Consider the following 26,892-nt stretch of genomic DNA (forward strand, 5'->3'; position numbering starts at 1 on the left):
AGCAATCAAATCATTACATAAATTATTTAAAAATGATGGACTTACTGTAAAAATCGCCCCTAATAAAAAATAGTTAACGTCTTAGATATAACCTTAAATCTTGAAAACTATATCAATCATTAACCTAACCAATCTGTACTATATGTCCATATCGAATCAGACCACTCTAAATAAATATTGAAATCAATAGTTTCCAATGTCTCTTTGAGAATTTCTAGACTATCAACTTACAAATCTATATTTAACAAAAATGAAAAATATTACAATGAAGCCCATAAAACTCAGGTTAAAAATCACAATTCAATTTCCTAAATAAAAATGATAGAAACACAAACTGCATTGAAAATTAAGAGCATAATAACATATAATATGGGCATGTCATCCCGCATACGAAGTTAAAAAATGACCAAAAAGCAAGACAGAGCAAAATGGAACCGCGAGTATTACATACTAACACAAATAAACACCAAACCAAAGTCTACAAAGGTAAAAAAAGACACACAGCCGAAATTTAAATGAGGTTAATGACAACCATAGCTCGACCACACAATTAAATAACTACATCCAGTTTAACCAATCTACCAATCAAATACAGACGAACCATTCACATGCCAATGTCAGCCCTAATCTACCTGACAAGAGATTCACTAATCCTATGAGATATAACCGTTAACACGTATGTATATTTTTATATATAAACTAACAAAAAATGTCTGCCTTAAACCACTAACCTAATTTTAAAACAGATCCTTTGTTCGATAAAATGCATGCCCATTGGCTGATAGGAAGGGGCGCGGTGGATACTAGAAAGCTGATTGGCTAACTAAATCTTTAATAGAAGAGGAGCATATAAAAACGATAAACAACCACAGAATTCGCGCATAAGCCTGAGGAATCCTAGAGTGGATGAAACGCCGAATATTCAGTGTAGCTTAATCGCCATATATATTTTATAAATTACTATATATATATATATATATATATATATATATATATATATATATATATATATATATATATATATATATATATTAATTGTTCGTCTTTTGAAAACCGTAATTATCCTCAATGCATTCATTGGGATGTTGATTGTAGCTTATAAATGCACGAAATGTTGAATTTTCAAAGCGAACGACAATGGAGCATGTTTAGCGGTTAGAATATGTTAGTAAATCTTTTATTTTGAAATAGCAGAAGGTAAACCATATTGCATATCACTAAGAAAGTTATATCTGCTGAGGCCGTTGACTACTGATTTATTTAATATCGATTCCAGCAAATTACTCATGAACCCCCAGGAGACTTATTGCACTGTATTGAGAGGGTGATGACCTATCATCCGAATCCTTTAATACAAGGCATACTGATGAGGTTTTCCAGGTTGTTGGAAAGCACTTCTCCTAAAGACAACGCTTAAACAATTTTGTAAATATGGGGATAGCTTCTTGTTGAAGCTTTCTCAACACTATAATTGGAATGTCGTCAGGGACAGTTGCTTTACTGGAATCAAAGCTTTAAGTATTTACTTCAACAGTGCTGAATACATAGGAAGAGCTAGGTAGTAAGTGATAAAATATATATGTTAATTAAGCTAGACATAATCTTCAGCGTTTCATCCACTTTATAATTCGTCAGGCTTATACATAAGCCTGACGAATCCTAGCGTGGATGAAAGTCGAAATATTTTGTGTAGCTTGATTGCCATTTATATTTTTATATCTTACTACTAGATATAGGTGTGTATGTGTATGTATATATCATAGACCAAAATGTTTTATTTGATGATAGACAGGATAAAATTTGCAACAAGATAAGTCAGTACAAGATCAAAGGTTATATTGACCAAAACGTTATAACAATAAGTTCCTATTAGTAGTCATATTAATTTTAAGAACCTCTTTTGAATGTAAAAAAATCCGAATTATAAATAAACGAAATATAAAAGTGTGCATGGTCTTCAAAGCCTATGAAACTATTTCGAGCCAATTAACCTTCTTTTCATCACTCATTATAAGTTTTGTACTTTTTCGTTCGAGTGTCTTATTTATTTTTATCGTAAATGATATAAAAAGTTACCAACTTAACGTACTCAAGGGGATACTTATATTATATATTAGGAACCACATCAGCGAATATGCAATTTTTTTTCCTTCGTAGGTAAGTACATTTGTTAGATCGTCTTTTTTTCTCGACTTTAAAATATTTATTTATTTTGATTTATGTTCACTAGTAGGTAGCAACTTCAAAAGCCATTATAAAAATGGTGCTCTCTGATAATCGCATATTTATTTGAATGATAAAGAATATAGGGTAAAGGATAATTAATAAATGAGAAAAGTCTTATAGCTAACAAGGAAAATTAATGATAAATATTTATTGATTTTTAACCAGAACATGCTTATGCAATAAGTTACATGGAAGTTGTCTGGTTGTGACGTGTTCCACGGACGAAAAGTACACGCTTATGAATATCTTCAGGTAAATGTATGTCAATAAATTATCTTCGGTTAAATTTATGTCAATAAATTATCTTCGGTTAAATTTATGTCAATAAATTATCTTCGGTTAAATTTATGTCAATAACTTATCTTCAGGTAAATTCATATCAATAACTTATCTTCAGGTAAATTAATATCAATAAATTATATTCAGGTAAATTCATGTCAATAAATCATCTTCAGGTAAATTCATGCCAATAAATTATCTTCAGGTAAATTCATGTCAATAAATATATTCAGGTAAATTCATATCAATAAATTATGTTCAGTTAAATCCATGTCAATAAATCATTTTTAGGTAAATTCATCTCAATAAATTATCTTCAGGTAAATTCATATCAATAAATTATTTTCAGGTAAATTAATATCAATAAATTATATTCAGTTAAATCCATGTCAATAAATTATTGTAAGTGAAATTCACATCAATAGATTATCTTCAGGTCAATTCATATCAATAAATTATATTCAAGTAAATTCATATCAATAAATTATATTCGGTTAAATACATATCAATAAATTATTTTTAGGTAAATACATATCAATAAATTATTTTCAGGTAAATTCATGTCATTACATCATCTTCATGTAAATTAATATCAATAAATTATCTTAAGTGAAATTCACATCAATAAATTATCTTCAGGTAAATTCCTTTCAATAAATTATATTCAGGTAAATTCATATCTATAAATTATCTTCAGGTAAATTCATGTCAATAAATTATCTTCTGGTAAATTCATGTCAATAACTTATCATCATGTGAATTCTGTTACAGATGATGGAAAATAACGTTCTATGTAGTCCTGTTCTAACATAGTGCGTACGATGCGCATTTGAGAAAATCAGCAGCAGTCTCAGGATAGGTGACTAGCGAAATAAATAGCAGCAGTAACACGATATGCCATGTAAGCAATTAAGCCCACGCTGGAATCACGGGAAAAAGAAATCGAAAAATAATAATAAAAAAAAAAATTAAAAGGACATGACGTATTCGAGCAGAAGAAGCAAGTTGCCCGTCGGAGAGAATGGGCGTGTGAAGTTGGGGACGATAAAGCGCATGCTAGGACTGCTTGAATTTGCGAGGGAGATAACAGTTGTAAATACGGTTGTAAGCACATATGTACGCGAAAATCTTTTTAAAAGAGAATGAAATGCATTTTGTTTGAAGAACCAGTAATAAATGCATTTCATTTGCATTTTTTAAAATTGTTAAGTCGGAGTTTTATGTATTTTTTTATTGTTTGTTAATTTGCTAGTTCGAGCGGTTGGAATGGAACGACACGTTTAAAGTGTAAGAACGATCAGTACTTGCTGTGAAGTTCTTACAAAGACGAGCCAGCGAGTTGATACGTTTTGAGTTGATTTAATCGAAAAATGATTCATTAAATAAATATCACTGTGCATAAATTCAAACCAGCAAACATTGTATATCTCTATAAAGCTATAATTTACCTAAGTGTATTCGTAATCTGACTGCTGATGCAATTCTCTATCTATATAAGAGCCAGGTACGTCCAAGGATGGAGTGCTGTTGCCACATCTGGGCAGGAGCTGCTAGAAAGGACTTGTCTTGCCTTAATAGATTAAAAATAGACTTCATAGCCTCGTAGGATATGTCCTTTTCTCTTCCCTGCAACCTCTATCTCACAGAAGAGATGTTGCGAGTTTGTCTCTGATGTATCGTTATTTTCATGGAAAGTGTTCGACTGAGCTTCAGTCAATGGTCCCCCCTCGCCAAGCGTTCACAAGAAACATTCGTCTAGCTGAAAACACTATCAATAATTCCCCCCCCACTATTTATCTATGCCTAAACCTAAACGTAGATTCCATGAACAAAACTTCTTTATTAGAACTGCACGCCTGTGAAATTGTCTTCCGTTTTCCTGCTTTTCGGCTGACTACAATATGGTTGTGTTCAAGTTTAACGTAAATAAGTTCTTGATGAGCCGTTCCATATAAGTTAACAAATTTACCGAATTTTCATTACTAATGATTACTATATTGTCCAATTTCTACTGTATACTCTTTAACCCTTATCCTCGAGTGCCCTCTTAGCCTTGATAATGTGGTGATGCCTGTGTAAAAAAAATTAAAAATGCAAGAAAAAACATCTAGGCTAGTTAAAAAAAGACTAAATACTTCTAGCCCTTTTTCTTTCACGGGGTTAGAAATATATGTTATGTAATAGATGCTACACCATCTACCAAAACCCGTCCTCTGTCTCAGTCCGCAATAATGTATACACGCGCTTATTTTCAATGAATCTCGGCGGAGTATCTACACTGCTGGTACAGCAATACGTGGCGCAGAAATTTTAATTGAAACGAACAAACAGCTGAAACAGAACAGCCTATAAAAAGTAAAATAAATGTTGCCTGCTTGGGGGTCAAGTACAACTATCTTTCCTTTGTGGTAACAAGCATCAAAATAGGCACACATACACCTTAGATATTGCCTTTTTTATAAAACGCGTTAGTGATCTGAAAGTATGGCCGTCACTAAATTAAAAAGAAATATATATGAATAGTTTTAGTGTCTAATCATACAGTTTTCATTATGTACAATCTGAAGTTGCACGCATGGATTTACTCAGTGGTGTCTTTCTACAAATATAGCAGATTTTATGCATAACCAGGGAACATTAGTGGCACCAATGCTGTGAATCGCAGCATGGGGTTCATTCAGTTCAGTGGAAAAGTAATTTCAATGCCACAAATGCTAATAAGCCCGAATCAGTTAGCTACATATGCATGTAGATTACATGAAGCTTAAGCATAGGTTTAGTAAGACAGCATTTGAACCGACAGAATGTGCCAGCATTGGAAAGCTTAGCCAATAGTAATAGCGCTTTACATTGCTTTGCATGTAGTAACCATGATGATGTACATATCGTACAGAGAATAAAATTATACGGGATAAACGAAAGGGCTAGATGTTACGAATCTAGTTGTATTACATACCTCATTGTGCATACATTAAGGTGGTAGAAAGATAATTCTCCGGCCTTTATTAAATGAATACAGCGATTCAGCTAATATATTTTACGTATTGTGTTACCTCGATAGCCTTTTACTGACATGGACAATTCTGATCTAAAGCCATCTAAATTACGGAATGACTGGAACAGATGTTGTCTTCACCAGAAGAATGATGAGCTTAAGCCACCTCGTGCACAAAAAAACACAATGGATTGATATCTATACTATCATTGCGACTAATATTCCTCTCTTTTATGAAATGAATGAGATGATCTTGTTTTTGATCCAGCCGAACTTTATTTTTGTGGTGCTGGCTTTCAGGAAAATATGACGTAGAACAAGGCAAAATATCAGCAAAGTTGCCGACTAACATTAAACCAAAATGGAAAGAGCCAGAAATTCTAGAGTTTATCCTGTTCAGACAATATATTGTCAGATCATACTGCGTAAAACTATGCTTGAAAATTGAAAACAGGCGTGATTTATTTGTGACATATGCTGACCCGATCTCGATTCTACTGACTTGGTCATGCCCGCGTAATGTACGTATCCATGATATTTTATGCAACCGGTTGACAACAAGCAGGAACGCTAGCGCTGTTTTACAAATACATATGAAAACAAGACATGCGTGCAAATGGCAACGGTACAGTACTATACGATAGTGTAACATGCGTGCAAATGGCAACGGTACAATACTATACGATAGTGTAACATGCGTGCAAATGGCAACGGTACAATACTATACGATAGTGTAGCATGCGTGCAAATGGAAACGGTACAATATTCTACGATAGTGTAACATGCGTGCAAATGGAAACGGTACAATACTATACGATAGTGTAACATGCGTGCAAATGGAAACGGTACAATACTCTACGATAGTGTAACATGCGTGCAAATGGCAACGGTGCAATAGTCTACGATAGTGTAACATGCGTGCAAATGGCAACGGTGGAATACTCTACGATAGCGTAACATGCGTGCAAATGGCAACGGTACAATACTCTACGATAGTATAACATGCGTGCAAATGGCAACGGTACAATACTCTACGATAGTGTAACGCAGTGTGATCCGACAACTTACTGTCTGAACAGGATCAGCTCTTCTACTTCCGGCTCTTTCCAGTTTAGTCATACGGCGTAAGTCGTTGGATAAATGCTGCCAATGTATGCTTTAAAATAGATGGGGAGCGTTACAAAATGCATAGGGAAGCGCACAGATGGCAAGGGAAATAGAGTCTGCTGATCTAGAAGGTCTGCAGCCTCATTGCAGTCGCAGATATTCGTTAACAGTCTCATGTGAAGCGAAGGATTCCAAGGTCCCCTGCAGCAGAGCGATATTATTTATTCAATTTACACCCCAAACAAGGCACAGTGCCACCTTGAAATAAGGGGGGTATTATGAAGGGAGATGATTAGCAAGATGTCTGTTCACGTTAAACATGAACTTCTGAAGTTGGGAAAACAGATCCCAGAAGGGAGTTTTAACAGCTATCAGTTCTGGAGAAGAAACTAATGGAGTAGAAGGATATCTTACACCTAGGGATCACTACTGTGAAAGGGTGGGATTTAGCTGCTAGTCGGTTTTGTCGGGTGAATTCACATCGAGGGGGTACAAGAGCTTGTAGTTCGTCAGAGCATTCACCATTAAAATACTTGTAGAACAGGCAGAGGGATGCATTATTTCGTCGATGGGAAAGAGCTTGATACCTAGATGACAGTTCAGGATCTACGAGGTTGGCAACTCTCTTTTTAACCCTGTCCAGCAGTGAGAAATACTTAAACGCCCATCAGTGGTACAGAGAACACACGCAGCAAAAAAAACAACTTATTTACAACTGCATACCTCCTTTTGACACCCGGTTAATTTGGCTTTGTTTATTCGGTGGTAAGCTGTGCTTTATTAATAAATATGAAAAGAGCAGAACAGCGTTTAATGTTTTTGTTTTCGTTATAAGTATCATAGTAATTACCGCATTCATCGATTTCAAAACAATTCAATGTGTTGTGCTTTTCGCGTACACATTATTAATGACACTGGTTCCTATTTTACTATACGTGCATGTCGGGATAATATTACAGTTCCATTAGATAGCTTTCTTTTTTTCTATGTGGCAATTATAGCGTTATAATATATTGCAAACAAAACAATGTTGCCCACAAATAAAAGAACGCTTCAATTAACCCTGCTAATTAAATAACTGGATATTGCAATGAAAAACGGGTCGTACATTCCACCAGCTTAAATTGTTGGATAAATGATCATTTATGCCAGTGTCCAAATTAATATGCACATGAATTCATAGAATCGAAGCGTTTATGTACTTTTCATACATAAATAAAAGTATTGTAATTTATGATTTCATCAAAAGAAAACAACCTCCACCTTTAACCTTTTTTTTTCGAGATTTGGCTTTCCGCCACAGCGTGTTTTCTGCCTTGCTTTTCTGTTTCTCTTAATTAGTGGAGACGGTGGCTTCTACATGGTACGTATTTTACTCGTAATAGTTGAAGGAGAGGTTTGTATTTATACTAGTAGGTCGTAAAATATTCTTATATATATATATATATATATATATATATATATATATATATATATGCTATTTTGATTAATGTTTTCGTATTTATAATTATATTATATTGGACCAAACATAGAGAATTGATTTAAAAATAGTTAAAAAACGGGTGCTCGTATCACCCCCGAGTATAAAAATCTAAATGTTTAGCTTACAGTTTACATTTGGCTTTGAGGTTTATGCTAGAACTATGAATACATGTTTGCTAAAAGGCTTAAAATTAAAGCATAAATCAATAGCCATTACGTTACGCATGCATATTCGTAATGCCGTCGTTTTACGTTAACCTAATAAATGCTATTTTTTAAACATTTTCACACTTTTGCACCGATTTTCGCCGGTTAAAATATAAATATAAAGTTTAGCATAGGGTCGAATGTCCTGTGTATTAAATTGTATGTATGTTGGCCAAAAACTGACAGAGGAGTTTGGGAGAAAAACTTTTTAAACAAATATATGTACGCATACATAATTTTTAAAATATATTTGTGTTTACTATAAGTATTACGCAAACATTATTCAAATATAGATCATGTCGGATACCTGTATGAATATAATTACAGGTTATGGTTTACTAAAGACGATCATTCCATAAAAAATTGATAGGGAATTAACTCAAATTTACATTTAAATGAGTATGCAAATTAGCTAGGTCTTTTGCAAGTGAATGTAATTTCATGACCCATATAAAAATGATGTATTTTCTTTTTAAGTAAATAATTAAAAAAAATGTTTATATGAATATCATTACACAAAAAATTCATAGCAGTATAGATGAAAAAAAAATACACTGCTCTTTGTTATATAGTGAGGGAGAAGTATATCGGATTGGATGTTGACTGTTGGTGCTCCGTGTTCGAATTTTATGCCCCCACTTAATTCACATTGATATCATAGAGAAAATTAATTACAAGATAATTTTTATTTTCTTTTATATGGGGACTATGCTACTAATACAATTAGAGTATCGACTGGCAATAGTATGGTTTTGATTATAAATAGTTATTTCAGCCACAAATATGCAGAATTTATAAAAGAGTAAGATAAAAAGTAAAGTATAATTTTCTACTTGTATCGGATGCTATAACTGCTATATAAGAAAAAATATTTTGTAATATTTATCAGAAATGTCTTGAGGTAACGATACAAACAGAAAGTTACAGAGTGCGCGAGAAAAAATAAACAAATTTATCCAAACACTAAGTGACTCGTTAATCACGAATCTCTGAAAATAGAAGAAAAGTTAATACAAAAATGACAGCGACGTGTTCTACGGAAAAGGTGCCTTTTTCTTTTTCTATGGCGGGTCGAAAAAGAAGTATTTGGCAACCTGTCTAGTTTACCAGGAACAGTTTAGGTACAGGAGATATGTTAACATAGTGTGATAGTATTATACAATTATTTTTTTTAATTCGTATTTTGATTAACGTTCTTTTTGTTTATACGGAACAATAGATACAGCTGCTTCTGGAAGAGCAACCAGTAGAAAGACAGACGATTTTTATTCTGTTCATAATACTTTAGTAACATTTCAGGCGGTATTTATTCGTACTTCTTCTGATCTTCTTGTATCGGGGCATGTTCATGCTGTAGATGAAATAATAGTTCGATCCATTGTTGGTACGATTCCTCTGAAGTCATCATATGATTTTGAACTAGGTAGAATGGATGCGGTAGGTTGTCATTACTTTCCCCAGCACAGTGGCATCTGGTTCGAATGTTTTCACTTATCCGTTATCCTTGGATTATGCGCAAATTTACATTCGATTAACGTAACCCTTAATACCATAGTACCATTGATCTGCTAGAGATTCATCCTTCTCCATAGCCATTCATCATCGTGCTGCTGACGTCATCAGAGTTAGCATATCTTAACAAAGACTAGGGATGCATCCCTCTTATTGAATAAATGCACATCCAGATATCAACCTGAAAATGTATTATGAGTCAGAACGGTACATACACCGCCTAGACATCCCAAATGCCCACCATCTCTTTCTGGCCAGGCTTATCGTTGCTTAACTTTTGCGAACTGGCGGGAACCGGTATGGGAACGTGATTGTACCGTATATTTAGTCGTACACGTATTCTCAATGTCATTTACCCGTTGTGTTACATATTTTCTTGTAGCCAATAAATTTGCCTCCGTTGGTTTTGTTTCGAGTGTTTTAAGCTTATTCATATGCGTATCCTTAGTAACAGTATGTTTATACTCGTCTATGTATAAATGTCGTAGTGTCCCTCTTTTGTATATTTTCTACGTGAGATATATAAATGCTACTCTTTTTCTTTCCCTTTTTCTTTCTCGTATATTTATATGCTGGATATATCATATTTCACTCGTATTATTTTACGATTTTTTTTCTAACAACATCCATTATATATATATATATATATATATATATATATAGATATATGATACATATATATATATATCTATATATCATATATATGCATCATATTTATATCCTATATATATATATATATATATATATATCATTTATGTATATGTATTACGTATAAATCATATATATATATCATATATATATATGTAACTTCTCTCTCTCTCTATACATACATGTATATATATATATATATATATATATATATATATATATATATATATATATATATATATATGAATGATATCCTCTTCCTTTCTTCACCTATTTCTTTCTCCCTTTTTTCTAATATATATTAGTTGTTTCCTTGCTTAATAGAGCTATGTATATTGAAAAAAAATGTATTAATCGGCATACATGCTCAGTAACACTAAATTTAATTATAGCTATTTTTAATAAATAGATGATACCCGACACACTTAAGTATCCAATCAATTATGCTATATGCGCTTTTCCAGTGTAAAATGACCAAAGTTATTTGGAAAGTCTTCATCGACCCATACTATAAGCAAACACAGTTTTTCTATTGGGAATAAATATATTTTCTTTAAGTATCGTCGTATTTAAATGGTCTTGATTTTATTAAAAGCAGTGAGAATGGAGACACCTATCATTGTATGAACAATATTAAAAAGCGTAACTAGATAATTATGCAATAAGAATAAAACAAAGGTTCGCAGAAGGTTATGCATACGTCATTAACTCCTATTAAATGATAAAGTCAAGACACGTGCCGTGTTTATGGATTCTCAGCATTAGTCCATAGCATGAGCATCACGTCACGAAATGAAATACATATATAGGCATCAAGATCGAAAGCTTATATATCAGACATGTAAAATACACAGAAGGTTCTTTAATATAAAACAACCGCGTTCGAAATGAATGTTTCAAGTTAAAGCACAAAGTTCATCATGATACATCAATAGAAAAATGCGAGCATGAAAGTAATATGGTGAAGCTTAAACACCGAAAAGTAAAGGGCTAGTTGTAAAAACTGGAAAAGAAAAGAACAATATTTTCTAGTAAAGATTATAATAAAGTTATAACTTAAAATATTGCAGCATTAAGAATTGATTATATTATGTTATAAATTGAAATTTAAAACATCCTAATGCTGCAATATTTCCAGTTAAGTTTTCCATGTCTAAGCTAAATCATACAGCTTCTTATGCTCGAATTTTTTCTATTTTAATCAATACATACTTGTTCTTTTTTTATTTCAGTATTATTTTCCTCCATAAACACATTTGTAATAACAATGTACGGCACTTGTCTGCTTTCCATAAGCCACAATTGGCTTCATATTATGCTTTCATTGGTGAATTAGTAGCCACAGTAGTCGCTGAAGCGTCCTGGCAGCTATAGAAACTTGTCACCAAAAGAACAAAACAAAAAGAAAACGTTTACCTCCTTATCTTGTTTAATGATTTCCAACACCAGAAAATTGCTAACTTTTCTTTTACTGAACGAAAATTGAAATCGTTTTTATACAAGATAGCTTAGAAAGTGATCTAACAACTGTAATAATTGTTTAAAATTTGGTCGAAAAATGAGTTGAATGATATATATATATATATGTATGCATATACATATATATATATATATATATATATATATATATATATACATATACATATTGTCGAATATAGTATCGCCCGACGAAGTATTATTTATTGAAACAGGTGGCTGTTTGTAGCGGCCAAATGTAACAGTTTACGTTCGAGTAATAATATATATCATTCACTTTAAAACAAGAATCGAACATGATGTATCTTAAGATTTTCCTAATAAAAAAACAAGTCTCCTCAACCCTTGCCACAAGGATGTAGCTTATTTGATTGGACAACATTTATTCGCTAATCCAGCTTGTGTTTTGTCATATAAAGACGATTTTTTTTCTTTTGAATTCTATTTGGAGGCTGTTCGAGTAATCAACTGAAAAGTCTCAAATCTGGCTCTAATTCAAGGCGCAGGCCCTTTCTCTGCCGGCAGAAATGCTCCTGAATAAATCGGAGCTTTTAGGTTATTGTAGGGAAGACAGAATAGCTAGATATGTATATATGTACATGTATACTCGTCTATGTATAAATATCCTACACCCTCTCTTGTGTATATTTTCTATGTAAGATATATAAATGCTAGCTTTCTTCCTTCCCTTTCTCTTTCCCGTATATTTATATGCGGGATATATTATCCCCCATCGTATTATTTTTCGAGATTTTTTGTGTTGTTTTACACAACATCCATTTCCAAAAACGTCTTTCGCTATCCACATTATATATAAATATATATATATATATATATATATATATATATATATATATATATATATATATATATATATATATGTATATATATATATTGAGTAAAACAATTCATAATTTTGAATTAAAAATCAGTTTCAAAACAACAAAAAACAAGATCGATTTTGTTAGTTTATTTATTTATTTCTTTTAATTTGATTTTATTTTGAAATATTTCAAGGAATATCTGCCTTACACACGACTAGTTTTTCTTTTGGTGTTCTTTAAGTATTTCTCCCTTATTTTGGCAGATGACGAGACTTTGTTATTAAAGGACTAAACTTCTGTCAAATAATTATCAATATTCATTGTAAATTAAAATAAAATGAACATTGCTTCTGAAACGATCGTACATTCAAAAGGAGCCTGTTTTCCATTGTAACTGATTTTTAATACACAGGTATGAGTCATTTTGTACAATATAAAAATAGCTCTTGGATATGTATAACTGTTGAGCTTATTATATATCTAGAGTACAATATACGCTGTTTTCATTTAATAGCATTAATCCATTTCTAGTGCATTTAAATAAACACTGTGCTACAAACTCTAGACATAATTCCCTCAAATATACAAACACACACACATACACACACACACACACTCACACACACACACACATATATATATATATATATATATAATCTCCTCTTCTTCTATTCATCCTTTCCTTTCTCCATGTGTTTATGTATTCTATTATAATTTTACATATGTCTTCATTTTCACCTTATTTTTAATTAATTCCCCCAACTTTGAGTAAAAATAAAAATACCATCGTTCTCTCCTGATATCGATAGCTAAAGACGTCTTGGGTAAAACGAAACTCGCTTCTGTCACACCCACACACCCACCCACACACACACACACACACACACACACACACACACACATATATATATATATATATATATATATACTTGCAGAAGTACCCGTCGTTGACTGGGTACAAACACAGCCTACAAAAAATGGACTGGGATTGATGAAAGTATGATAGTTTTTTGGGGTTTTTTTTTTACACAGTGATCGCCACTTATCAAGGCCCGGAAGCCACTCAGGGATAAGGGTTATTGCAAGTACATTACTTTAGTGTGGACATTTGATGAAGTGTTTACTTAAGGGGGCGGTTCATTAGGAATTTGTTAACATTGGACTTGAAGACATCCAAGTTGTAGTCCGGTGGGAAGCAGGCAGACGGAACAGAGTTCCACAGTCGTGCAGTTCTAAGAAAGAAGCTTTGTTCATAGAATCCGCGTTTTGATTTAGGCACAGATATAGAGTGGGGGAAATTTTTCACAGTGGATTCAGCTAGACGGGTTTTTTTCGTGAAACATTTGCGAGGGGGGACCAGAGATTGGAGTTCAGACGATCACCTGCCATGGAAATAACGATAAAACATGGATACCCTTGCAACGTCTCTTCTGTGGGAGAGAGGTTGCAGGGTAGAGAAAAGGGCATCCCCCACTAATCCACGAAATCTATTTTGTACTCTGTCAAGGCAGGATAATCTGTTTTTAGCAGCTCCTGCCCAGATATGGCAACAGTATTCCATCCTTGGACGTACTTGGCTTTTATATAGATAGAGAATTGCATCAGTAGTGAGATATCTTCTGGAGCGGTAGAAGGATCCCACCATCTTTCCAGCGACCTTGGCAACAGACTTGATGTACGTGTTCCATTACAGATCAGGAGTAAAGGTCAAACCCAGAAGCTTGTCAAAACACGGGGCCTCACCCAGACGAGAGCCATCCATCACAATTGATGCCAGATGGTGATCAGAGCGTTGATGATGTAAGGATAGGAGTTTGGTTTTTGATGCAAAACCAAACTTCTATCCTTACATCATCATTAGACCAATTCATACCATCTAAAAAATTCCAACAAAAACCTAACAGCCAGCCATGGTTCTCCCCAGAATGTGCGGCTGCTATCGCGCACAGAAATCACTTTTTCCATAGCTACCAACGTAATAGATGCACTGAGACTAAAGCTGCTTTCAGGACTGCCAGCAACCACTGTAAAAGAGTAATAAAAATATGCAAGAGAGCTATATGCCCAGTCTGTCAAATCCAAGGTAGCTGATCAGCGGTTTGGTTCCCACCAGTTTGGCAAATAACAAATAGGATCCTGAACAGAAGTGTGCGTTCTATCCCAACCATTATCAATGCACCAAAGGTCATCTCGTCAGCGTCAGACAGGGCCAAACTATTTGCAAAGGACTTTGCAGCTAATTCTACCCCATGCGACGAAGGCCATCAACTCACCATATTTCCTCCTATAACACAGAACAAGCTAGGTAACATACAAATATCCGTGCATGAGGTCGCCAAGCTTATCAAGGTTATGAAAAGAAGGGGGTTGTAAAGAGATAGGTTTTGATACTCCAAAATTTTACCTAAGCAAAATATGATGAAAGTAAAGATAATTTTCGCGAAAATATATTTTTTTATATCAACATTGTTGCCATTCGTACCCAAGAGTTACCGGAAAATGATGTTTCCTTACAAAGAGAAAATGTTATATATAAGATAATAAAAATATACAAGAAATACATGTTACCATAGTCAATAAAAGTTACTTTTATGGTAGAAAAGTTCATTGGTTCGTATTCTTATGTAGTTTGTAAAAAAAACACATTTAATTCACGAACCGGTTCAAAAAATCAAAATGGCAGCGACTTTGAAATGGAGCGCCGCGTTTTCAATTCGGAGGAGGGGGGGGGCTGACCATTCTGTGTTAAAAATTTAAGAGACTTCCGTCAACGTAAGGAATATTTATAAAAATATTTTAATGCTTTCCGTTATTTTGTGCTTCAGGAATATTTGATAATGGCATGTATAGTTTATATAAAAATTCATGTAAGTAGTTATCGCCTAAAATTTGGATTAAATTTCGGTTCGCTGAAATTATTTCAAGTAAACAGAATGAAAAACTATTTCAAAACAAAAAAAAAACATGAACTGAACTTTTGTTGACTATGGTAACATTTATTTCTTGTATATATTTTTTTCGGATAGTCGTTTGTTGGCTTTTCTGCTACACACTCTTACTACATAATATCGACGAAATATCAAAAAACAAAGAAACAAAAACAGCTTTGAAAGATCATGCTGCGTTACTTATTTAGTAAAAAATTTCGAAAAAGCAAAGTTGGATATTAAAAAAGTAAACACGCAATTGTTTCATTTTTTTTTCAAGCAAAGAATCGGTATAAATATGAATAATAAGAAATGTCGCCCTTCTTAAGAAAAACAGCTTCGTTTCATTTTTACAGTATTGCACCGACGAATTCACGGTTGTACTATTGTAATGCAAATAACACGAAGAAAATGTTGTAATCAACTGAATTCCTTCTAGTATACTGACAAAAAAGCTAAAACAGATATATAAATAAAATAAAAAAGGTTATGTAAATGTTTATAAAAAGACACGTAATCACTTGAGCAGGATGGTTTCCTTCTTTTGACACGCTTTCAAGTAACACTCTTATTTTTTATTATTTATCTATTTATCTACTTTCGGAAGAGTGCCACGTGCAAGTTGAGAGAAAAAAAACTGAGTTATGCAAGATTTGTTCGAGAATTGTCTAAGGTTCCGACTTTTTTTATTTTTCATTTTTTGCTTTCACTTTAATTTACGTAAATTTATGAGGTGAATTCATTCGATACAATATGATTCAACTAAAAAAAATAAATAAAAGCTAACGTGAATTAAGATTAAAGTTAAGATGTTATTGTGGACCCTTACCGCTTAAAAAAAAAAACTTGTAAATCTTTGTGGTATATTTACATTCTATAGAGGTCAGGCGCGAACGAGCACCCAATAATTTTATTACACCATATTTCTTCAAATTGAAACCTAATTATCAAAGTATACTTACGCAACTTGATATAGAAAAGTCTTCGTTAAAATCTGTGCCATATTTCCATGGAGTACAGGCGCGAACTCAGACCCCGCAATTTTATTATAATATCCCTATTTAAGTTGAAACATACTTATCTAAGTATTCTTACGTGCATTTCTATCAAAAACACTTGTAAATGTTTTTTTTCTTTTTACATTTTTTATTTCCATACCTTGGGGGTCAGGCGTGAACGCAGACCCCACAATTTAATGATCCACCATTCTGCCAGATGAAACATACCCATTTCTGATCCTCGATACATCTATCATTATATGTAATCAGTTTATTAAAAGAATCAACCATATAGGAGCCTATTCGTGACAAGACACAAACACACACACACACAGACGTTCAGTTTTATATTATACTAGCAAAAGTTCCCGTCGTGGACTGGGTTCAAAAATAGCCTTCAGAAAATGGACTCTGATTTATTAAAGTATGATAGGTTATGAAAAGGAAGGGTTGTAAAGAGATAGCTGCGAATGTGGGGGTATCAAAACCAAAACAAACTATGATGAAAGTAAAAATAAAATAGATACACCCTATAATTTATTATACCATACGTGTTCACACTGAAACACTTATACAATATTCTGCGGATCTATATTAAAAAAAAAAACTTGTTAAACTGTGTGACATATTACTATTCTATTGAGGTCAGGCGCGGACGAATACCCCATAATTTCATTATACCATATTTCTTCCAACTGAAACATAATTATCAAAGTATACAGTAATTACGCAGATAGATATGAAAAGTCTTTATTAAATGTTGTGCCTATTTCCATTCCATGGGGGTCAGGCGCGAACGCAGACACCACAATTATATTATACTTTCTCTATTTAATTAAAACATACTTATCTAAGCATTATTGTGTATATCTATATCAAAAACACTTGTAAACGTGTTTTTTTTTCAATTTTTCAATTTTTTTTATTTCCATCCTTTGGGGACCAGACTCGAACGCAGACACCACAATTTTAATGAACAACCGTTTTGCCAGATCAAACATACCCATTCCTGTGTCTCGATGCATCATCTATCATTATACGTAATCAGTTTTTTTTTTTTTAATAGTCAACTATATAGGAGCCTATTCGTGACCAGACGCACACATAAATCATTTTTGTTGCATTGTCACGCTGAAGATCTGTCTGCGTTTTAATAATGACGGGCGTATCTTTAGCACTCGCGTAATTATAAGATTGTTATTCACTTCTCAAAGGAAAAATGCCAACAAACGTACCTTTCAAGAGAATGCAGTAAACATTTTGCAAGAACACAAAACAAGTAATTTTGCTTTTGATCTTTTATTAATGATGTGAGTATAACCGCCATTGTATTTGCATATTCAATTACATCAATGCATTTAATAATTTCAAATAAGAAAAAAAAAAAAGACGATGCTTAATTATGAACGTATCTTCCATTGATTGTGCTAATTAAATATCTCTATTTCAAAATATCCGTACAGGAAGTAACCGTAATTACCACCCCTTTCTGGTGAATTAGTCAACGCTCTATGAGTAAGATCCCGCAACATATCACCATACACGCATACAGAATTATCTATCTATCTAGATACGTTTACATTCACACGCACACACACACACACACACACACACATATATATATATATATATATATACACGCACACACATAAAGCCCTATATATATATATATATATATATATATATATATATATATATATATATATATATATATTCTCCTTTTCCCCGTGTATGCTTATCACATTCACTACACCGATGAAGACTGTAGGATCGGTCGAAAATATGTAGTTGTGAAAAAATACTTTTTAATTTTTTCTCATAATATTATTTTGTATTCCTGCACGTCACCAATAGAAAACAAATAAAGAAAATTTATTAGCTTTTATATTTTTCGGATTTTGTTTAGACATTTTCATATATATATATATATATATATATATATATATATATATATATATATATATATATATATATATATAAAAACAGAGATGTGTGTGCCACAGACGATTTCTGATTGGTTAATCCAATAATCACATCTCCTAAAAAACTATGGTTCGTAGGCTCTTACCTTTACCATAAAATAGTATGGCTTGATTTATTGTCCATCTTGGAAGGGTTTAATTTTTTCCTAACTTGCGATTTACAAATTAAAAAAATACGAAACTGACAATCTAACAATCGAACCTCCGACATCACGGCCGCCATTATGAAACTAAACCAAAAAAAAAAAAAAGAAAGCGCCTTCACTCGTGGTCTTTACATTTCGGGTTTGGGTACTTGTGCAGTTTTCCATTGACATTAAAAAATGGAAATATTTAAAAAAAAAATATATATATATTGTACGTACTCGTCATGGGATAAAGTTTTCCTACAGAAAAAATCACGTAATTTCATCAAGTAGTTATTTTTTTATAGCGAAAAAAGAAAAAAATCAACGCTACAAGCGAGTCATTATTAATTAAACAGAAAGTTCAAGTAGGGGGATTTCCCCATTTTTTTTTTTATAGCGAGGCCAAATTTCGCGAATTTGGCCTTTTTTTAAAGCAGTTTGGCCTTCAAATTTCTGTTTGGCCTTTTTCTTCACCGATGAAATAAAAAAAGCAAATAAAAACAATGCAATAAAACTTTTAAAAATACGGCACACTTTTGTTGTTCTTGTTTGGTTTTTTTTTTGGTAATTTTCCTTATTTTTTTATTTTTTCAAGATAATACTATTAAATGGACACTATTATGCCAAATTAGCCCCCCCCCCCCCCGAAAAAAAATGCACAAAAAATTCGAGATTTAAGGTTTTGACGAGATAATTTAGCGAATTGTCCGGACTATTGCGAGAGAACCATCCATTAGTTTTTCCTGAAATTTTGCCACAAATTGTATTTCAATACATAGATGTGCATAGTAACAACATTTTTTAGCCGAAAATTTCCGTTGCGTCCCCAGATTTCATCGGTGAAGAAAAAGGCCAAACATAAATTTTGAAGGCCAAACTGCTTTAAAAAAGGCCAAATTCGCGAAATTTGGCCTCGCTATCAAACGATTTGACCTTTGAGAACTCTACCAAACTCCTCCTACAATTTTGGGTCTAAACACGTGATATTTTAGATATAGATTCCTTGGACATGGATCTAACTTATTACCTTTACTTGATCCCTAAACAATAAATGTTAAGAAGTCATAATAGGGGTCAAAGTTTAAAAAATTGACCGTTTTTTTTTTCTCAGCATTAACCTCAAAACACCTGGGCAACGCCGGGCACCGATTGCTAGTATATCTATAAAAACAGAGATGTGTGTGCCACAGACGATTTCTGATTGGTTTATCCAATAATCACATTTCCTAAAAAAGTATAGTTCTTACGCTCTTAACTTTACCATAAAATATTTTGGTCTTATTTATTGTCCATCTTGGAAGGGTTTAATTTTTTTCTAACTCGCCATTTACAAATTACAAAAATACGAAACTTCACAATCCAACCTTCGACTCAACGTCCGCCATTCACACAACAAGAAAGCAAACGCTGGAGAGATTATTAGTACTACTACTACTACAAACATTACAGCACGAAAACACGCGCACACACGCACACACACTCACGTCCACTACCGTCCTTGGCTACGTCACGTTGTTATGGCAACACGATAAATACACAGTAAATTTGATTTTCTTCATTTCTACGCAAATATTACGCAAATATAAATCATATAGAATATCTGTATGAATATAATTACACGTAATAGTTAAATAAAGATGATCATCGTATAAGAGAACCGAAAAAGAAACTAATAGGGAATTTGTATAAAGTTGTATTTTCTTTTTAAATAAATAGAAAAAAGGGGTGTTGATAAGACTATCGATACTTATACAGTTTAGTGACGACATTAAAAAATGGAAATATTGAAAAAAAATTTTATTGTACGTAACTGTTATAGACTGAAGTTCTCCGAAAAAAAAAATTCACTTCATTTGATCAAGTAGTTTTTTTCTTACAGCGAAAAACAATTATTTATCACGACGACGTCAACGTGTCCATTTTGGAAATGTACCTAGCAGAATACCTCCATTTTAGGCCAAATTTCGCAATCTAGCCTTTTTTTTTTCTCGCCATATTGAGATGCGCACAACACATCTGCAATTTTTTTACGTTTTTTTTCTTTTTTTTTTTTAAATCTGCAATTTTTTTGCGTTTTTTTTTTTAAATAAGAATACTATTGAATATGCAAAGAAATTGAAGAATGCAAAGATTTGAAGAATTTTTATACGAGATTATTTTCGAAACATGCTCAGTTGGACACGCATGGATAACTTCGAAACTTCGTTTATTTACTTCTGTTACAAATTAGAAAAAAAAAAAAAAACACCCCAAAAATGGCATCTGTCTTCGCAAAAAAAAAAAAAAATCTCATTCTGGTGGGGGGAAAAAGGGCTAGATTGGCCTAAAATGGAGGTATTCTGCTATGTACGGCAGTTACCTGCCCTTGGGGAATTCCTGGGCCTGCAATAACATTTCCAAAATGGCCACGTTGACGTAGCCGTGATAAATCATTGTTTTTCGCTGTAAAAAAAAAACTACTTGATCTAATGAAGTGACATTTTTTTTCGGAGAACTTCAGTCTATAACAGTTACGTACAATAAATTTTTTTTTTCAATATTTCCATTTTTTAATGTCGTCACTAAACAGTATAAGTACCAGACTATCAATACACACAAAAAATATAGATTTATTTTTGGGTAAAGTTCCCCCGGGTTTTCCTTTCACTTCAGTAAATAATGGTCTTTTGTTATATATATGGCGTACTATTATCCTTATATATATGATGTTTATGTTTATATATATGTATAAGTGATAGTATCTGTGTGTGTCTGTGCGTCTGTGTGCATTTCCCTGCGCTAAAACTGTCAATTTTTAGCCTACAGATTCGAAATTTGATATATAGGGTACTGAGATTTGGGAAAATCGATGTGATAGGTTTTTGACAGAAATTTGGCGATTAATATTCAACAATTAGACCTTTGAGAACTCTACCAAACTCCTCCTACAATTTAAGGTCTGAACACGTGATATTTTATATATAGATTCCGTGGACATGGATCTAACTTATTAACTTTACTTGATCCCTAAACAATAAATGTTAAGAGGTCATAATAGGGGTCAAAGTTTAAAAGCATCGACCGTTTCTTTTTCCTCAGCATACACTTCAAAACACCTGGGCAACGCCGGGCACCGATTGCTAGTATATATATATATATATATATATATATATATATATATATATATATATATATATATATATATATATATATATATACAGGGTGTCCGTTAAGTTACTATGCAGTCCTATTGTTTCATTGTATTATATTTGTATTTATAGTGTACTTTCTGAGATTTTTATAAACATAAAGGTGTTATGTCTTTTTATTTCTTTTGTTACAAATAAGTATTTTAATACAATATCTTACTGTACTGTTAATATATTACTGTATAGTAACTTGTAAGACTGTATAGTAACTTTACGGACCCCCTGTATATGTATTTATATATATATATATATATATATATATATATATATATATATATATATATATATATGATTGTGTATTATATTATCATTGTTTTTATTATTATATATAATTATTGACACACCAATTCTCGCTAAATCACCGACGTTAAGCAACGATGATCCTGGCCACTACCAGATGCGTGAAAATTTGAAGAGGTTAGGCTCTGCATGTATTACGCCGAGTCGTTGATATTTCCACGTTGAAATCTGGAGGCGCATTAATTCATTGGGATTGATGCACCCCAGTTTTGTTTAGGCATGCGTCTCGGAGAAGGAAACTGATGTAAGAACGTGCCGTCTACTGTTTAATTTGTTCTATGTGTTATCTCCACCGGCAAAGTTTAACAGTATTACCAAGACGTGTGACTGGTTCTACATAAAGCCTTCGCCACTATAAAACAAATAATCTCTTTGGATTCCCGTGTGTGGCGAAATCTCATATACGTCGAAATCGACGGAAAATTCCATTATATATATTTATATCCATATCTATATCTATATCTATCTATCTATCTATCTATCTCTCTATCTATCTATCTATATATATATATATATACATACATATACATACACACACACACACACACACACACACATATATATATATATATATATATATATATATATATATATATATATTGTTGGATATTTTGTTTCTCTGTTTGTTTCCACATTTAACTTTTCTCATTTAATATTGATCAATGTATTTGTCTCTTGCTTATCTACTTCCTCTAAATGGGGTTTCTAATAATTTATCAGTAGTCTTCTTTTGTCGATTTGCTATTACACATATATATTCCCATAGCGCTTTTTATATTAATATGCATTTATATTTTTTCTTTTATAATCGAGATGTATCTAAGCCGCTTTTTTACCCTGGTTTTATCTATTCATTACTGGTTTTTCTCCTGTTCTGATTGGATTTTTTAATCATTTTCTCTCTACTATTGATCGAATGGTATAATAAAGGCCGATATTATTTGTATTTTACATCTTATATATATATATATATATATATATATATATATATATATATATAATACTAAAAGTCTATGGATCTTGTATGTTTGCAATCAGATTTCCGGTTTTCAACATCCGGTTGCGCATGCGTAAATAGCAACGTCTTCAATCCGTGATTCCAATTCCGGAATTTTTATATCGCTTTTAATACAAACAATTTCATTTAATTTGATCAAATAGTTATTTATATATACAAATAATACATAGATTCATAGATAATTATAATATATATTATAAAATCTATTTATCTATGAATCTATTAATAATATGAAATATTACCCTATACAATTTATGGAAAGAAAACACCTCTCACTTTCCCTCTAATAGATTTTAACACTCCTACTCCCTCTGTTTTCGTTACGTACGCGAGAAATAGTTACGTGTATGTGTGAGAGAGAGAGAAAAAGAGAGCGATGTAAAACTGGATAGAGTTATCCCCCTTAACTAATGCAGACCTTTTTACTAGAGGGCGTTATTACAAAAAAATTTCTTTTTCTTCTTCCCATGTTTTTTAAAGTCGTCTGCTTACATTTCCAAACGGAAAGCTGAATCGGTAAATGCACACATTTCTATTACATTAAATAGTGTTTTCCTTTACACAATGGGTACTGAATGTTTGCTTAAATTAAATGAAAAAAGTTAGATTTTATTTTCATTTTCTATTTAAAAAGCCATTATTAACACGTGGAGAGTGTTTTTTTTATTATTGTGTACTTTCAACTAACAATTTCATTTAAAAGATGATATATCAAAATTTGAATTTAACTATAATAAGGATTATGATACCTGTTCAGTGCATATTTACCTATAAGTATGACCAACCACTTATAATTCAGTAACTGTAATTTTAAAAAAAATAACAATTATAATAAACAGAACGACTCATAGAAATCTATCTATATTCTTTTTTCATTTTAATATACTTTCATAGAAATGCTTCTGTTATGTAAAAAAAAAACTATTTTCTTTATGCCACAAGTGTCACGCTCATACATGAATTCCATAGCTAATATAACGTACTGACCCAACGGGTCACGGGTGGTCTAGTATATATATATATATATATATATATGTATATATATATATATATATATATATAGATGTATACGCATATATACACATATATATGTACATATATATACATGCACATACATATATATACATATATATATATATATATATACATGCATATATATACATATATACACATACATTTATATACATATATGATGATAATGATGATTGCTACGTCTTGTCAGACGAGTGCCACTCCCTCGAACACTTGAAGTGCATGACACCAAAAATGACTTTTTTTTAGTACTACCGGTAAATTCACTCGCTCAAACAGGCATGAAGACGGTCATTGAGATCAATTATTACGTGCTTCCAGCATTTCAAGCCTCCACGCTCTAAACTTTTCCATCGCCACACGGCCATTATATAGACAAATATTAGAGGGGATATCTATACAAAGATAATGTTACAGAGTGGTAGCTTTCTACGACAGCTAAGTTTCTCTCTCGGTTCAAAAATGTCGAGATCCAGCAACAAGCAAGAGCAAGATAGCAAGCAACAAGTTAAACTACAGATCAGCTTAATGCGGGTACTGGTCTCGCGCTTTATGTTTTGTTTTGAATCAGAGATTTGCTTCTCCTAGAAAGTTTGCCTTCACCACGGCTTACGGGAGCCCTCTCCACTCCAACACACACATACATACACACAAACACACATGGTGTAGTTGGCCGTTGACGCCGAAAAAAAATTTATTCGCCCTTTGGAAGGTGTGTTTTTAATCATCCAGGGAGACTAGCCACCCTCCTTACAAAACAAGTCTGGCAGGGGAACCAGTTTAGTCGTCGGAAACCCGACCATGAGGCACGTCGTACTGGGTTACACGATACCAGTAGCATATGACATGACTTGACACATACATATGCATATATATACATATATATATATATATATATATGCATGCATATGTATACATATATATACATACATATATATATATATATGCATATATATACATATATATACATGTATATGCATACATATACATATATATACATATATGCATATATTTATATATACATATATATATTTACAAATATATATATATATATATTTACATATATATACATATATATATACATATATATACATATATATATATGTATATGTGCATATATACATATATATACGTATATATACATATACATACATATATATACATATATATACATATATATATATATATATATATATATATATATATATATATATATATATATGTATGTGTGTTAATAGAAGTATATATCATAGTATTGAACGGTATAAAAGATGGTGTGATTGAAATGAAATGACTACAAATTATGGGGTACGGAAACCAAATAAAATATGATGAAAAAAAAAGTTAAATTTTGCAGAAATATATATTTTTGTTTCGACTTTTTCGCTGTCTGTATCTAAGAGTAGCCAACAAAATCTGTGTTTCGAAAAACGGAAATTCTTATATCCATACTCATTGACCAATTTCTCAGTTGTTAAAAGAATGTGAAACAATATATTTCCCAATAGTTTGTCCATCAATAATTCTTAGAACTGAAGATTACGAAGGCGTCTCGGAAAAGTCACATTCATGATAATATGGTTGCACAGAGTAAAATCTTTCAATCCTGATATCAATTTTTTTTTTACCAGGACAGGCCTCAAAATGAGCTTCTCGTTTTCTTCTCTGCATGTGTTGTTACTTCATATCTAATGAAATGGAATTAAAATTAGCTTTTTCTTTTTGCAAAATTATCTTGTTCTCACAATTTCCAAATGCTGTAAGAGTTGTCTTTTTTTATATTAGCGCAACTTCAGTAGCATTTTTTGTGTGTGAAATACATTCAATAAAATATTTTTACAGATGAACTGCATACTGTTGGATTGAAGGATAACTTTACTTGAGAGGAAACCCCAAAATACGACATAATGCTCCATTAGTGCCGATATAACACCAAAGTTCATATCTAATAACTTCATCACTAACATATGTTTGTAAGGGAAACACGGATGCATCAGATTCCTTATGTATTTGCTAAATAAAGTGAGACATGAACAATCACAATTAAAAGTTTTTTTTTTTAGTATTTAAATATTAGGATATTTAAATACTTAAAAAATGTAATTGTGTAAAAAAAAATTAATGAAAAGGATATAAAAATTCACATACAAATTGCATGGTTAAATCCGAAGTGAATGTCTTGTATAGCAGGGAGGTAATGTGACTATATATATATATATATATATATATATATATATATATATATATATATATATATATATATATATATATATATATATATATATATATTGTCACATTACCATCTTACTATCTTTCAATTACGTGATTTCCCTGGATTTTACTTGTGCAAATGGAAACTCAATTAACTTTCTTGGAGTTATATCTTTGGATTATACCGTCATTGGATTATTTACCTTTCACCAGACTATCCCTTCAATAGTGATATAATAGCAATGATAAAAATGAATAACTCATTAATTAAGGCTGGTTGTACAAAAATTAGTAAACATTCAATCAGTCGCTCGTATAGGTTCGGCTAAGTATATAAAGAAGTTCATTTTCA

This window comes from Euprymna scolopes, chromosome 31, assembly GCF_053919585.1.
Source record: "Euprymna scolopes isolate OS-2025 chromosome 31, ASM5391958v1, whole genome shotgun sequence".
Lineage (NCBI taxonomy): Eukaryota > Metazoa > Mollusca > Cephalopoda > Sepiida > Sepiolidae > Euprymna > Euprymna scolopes.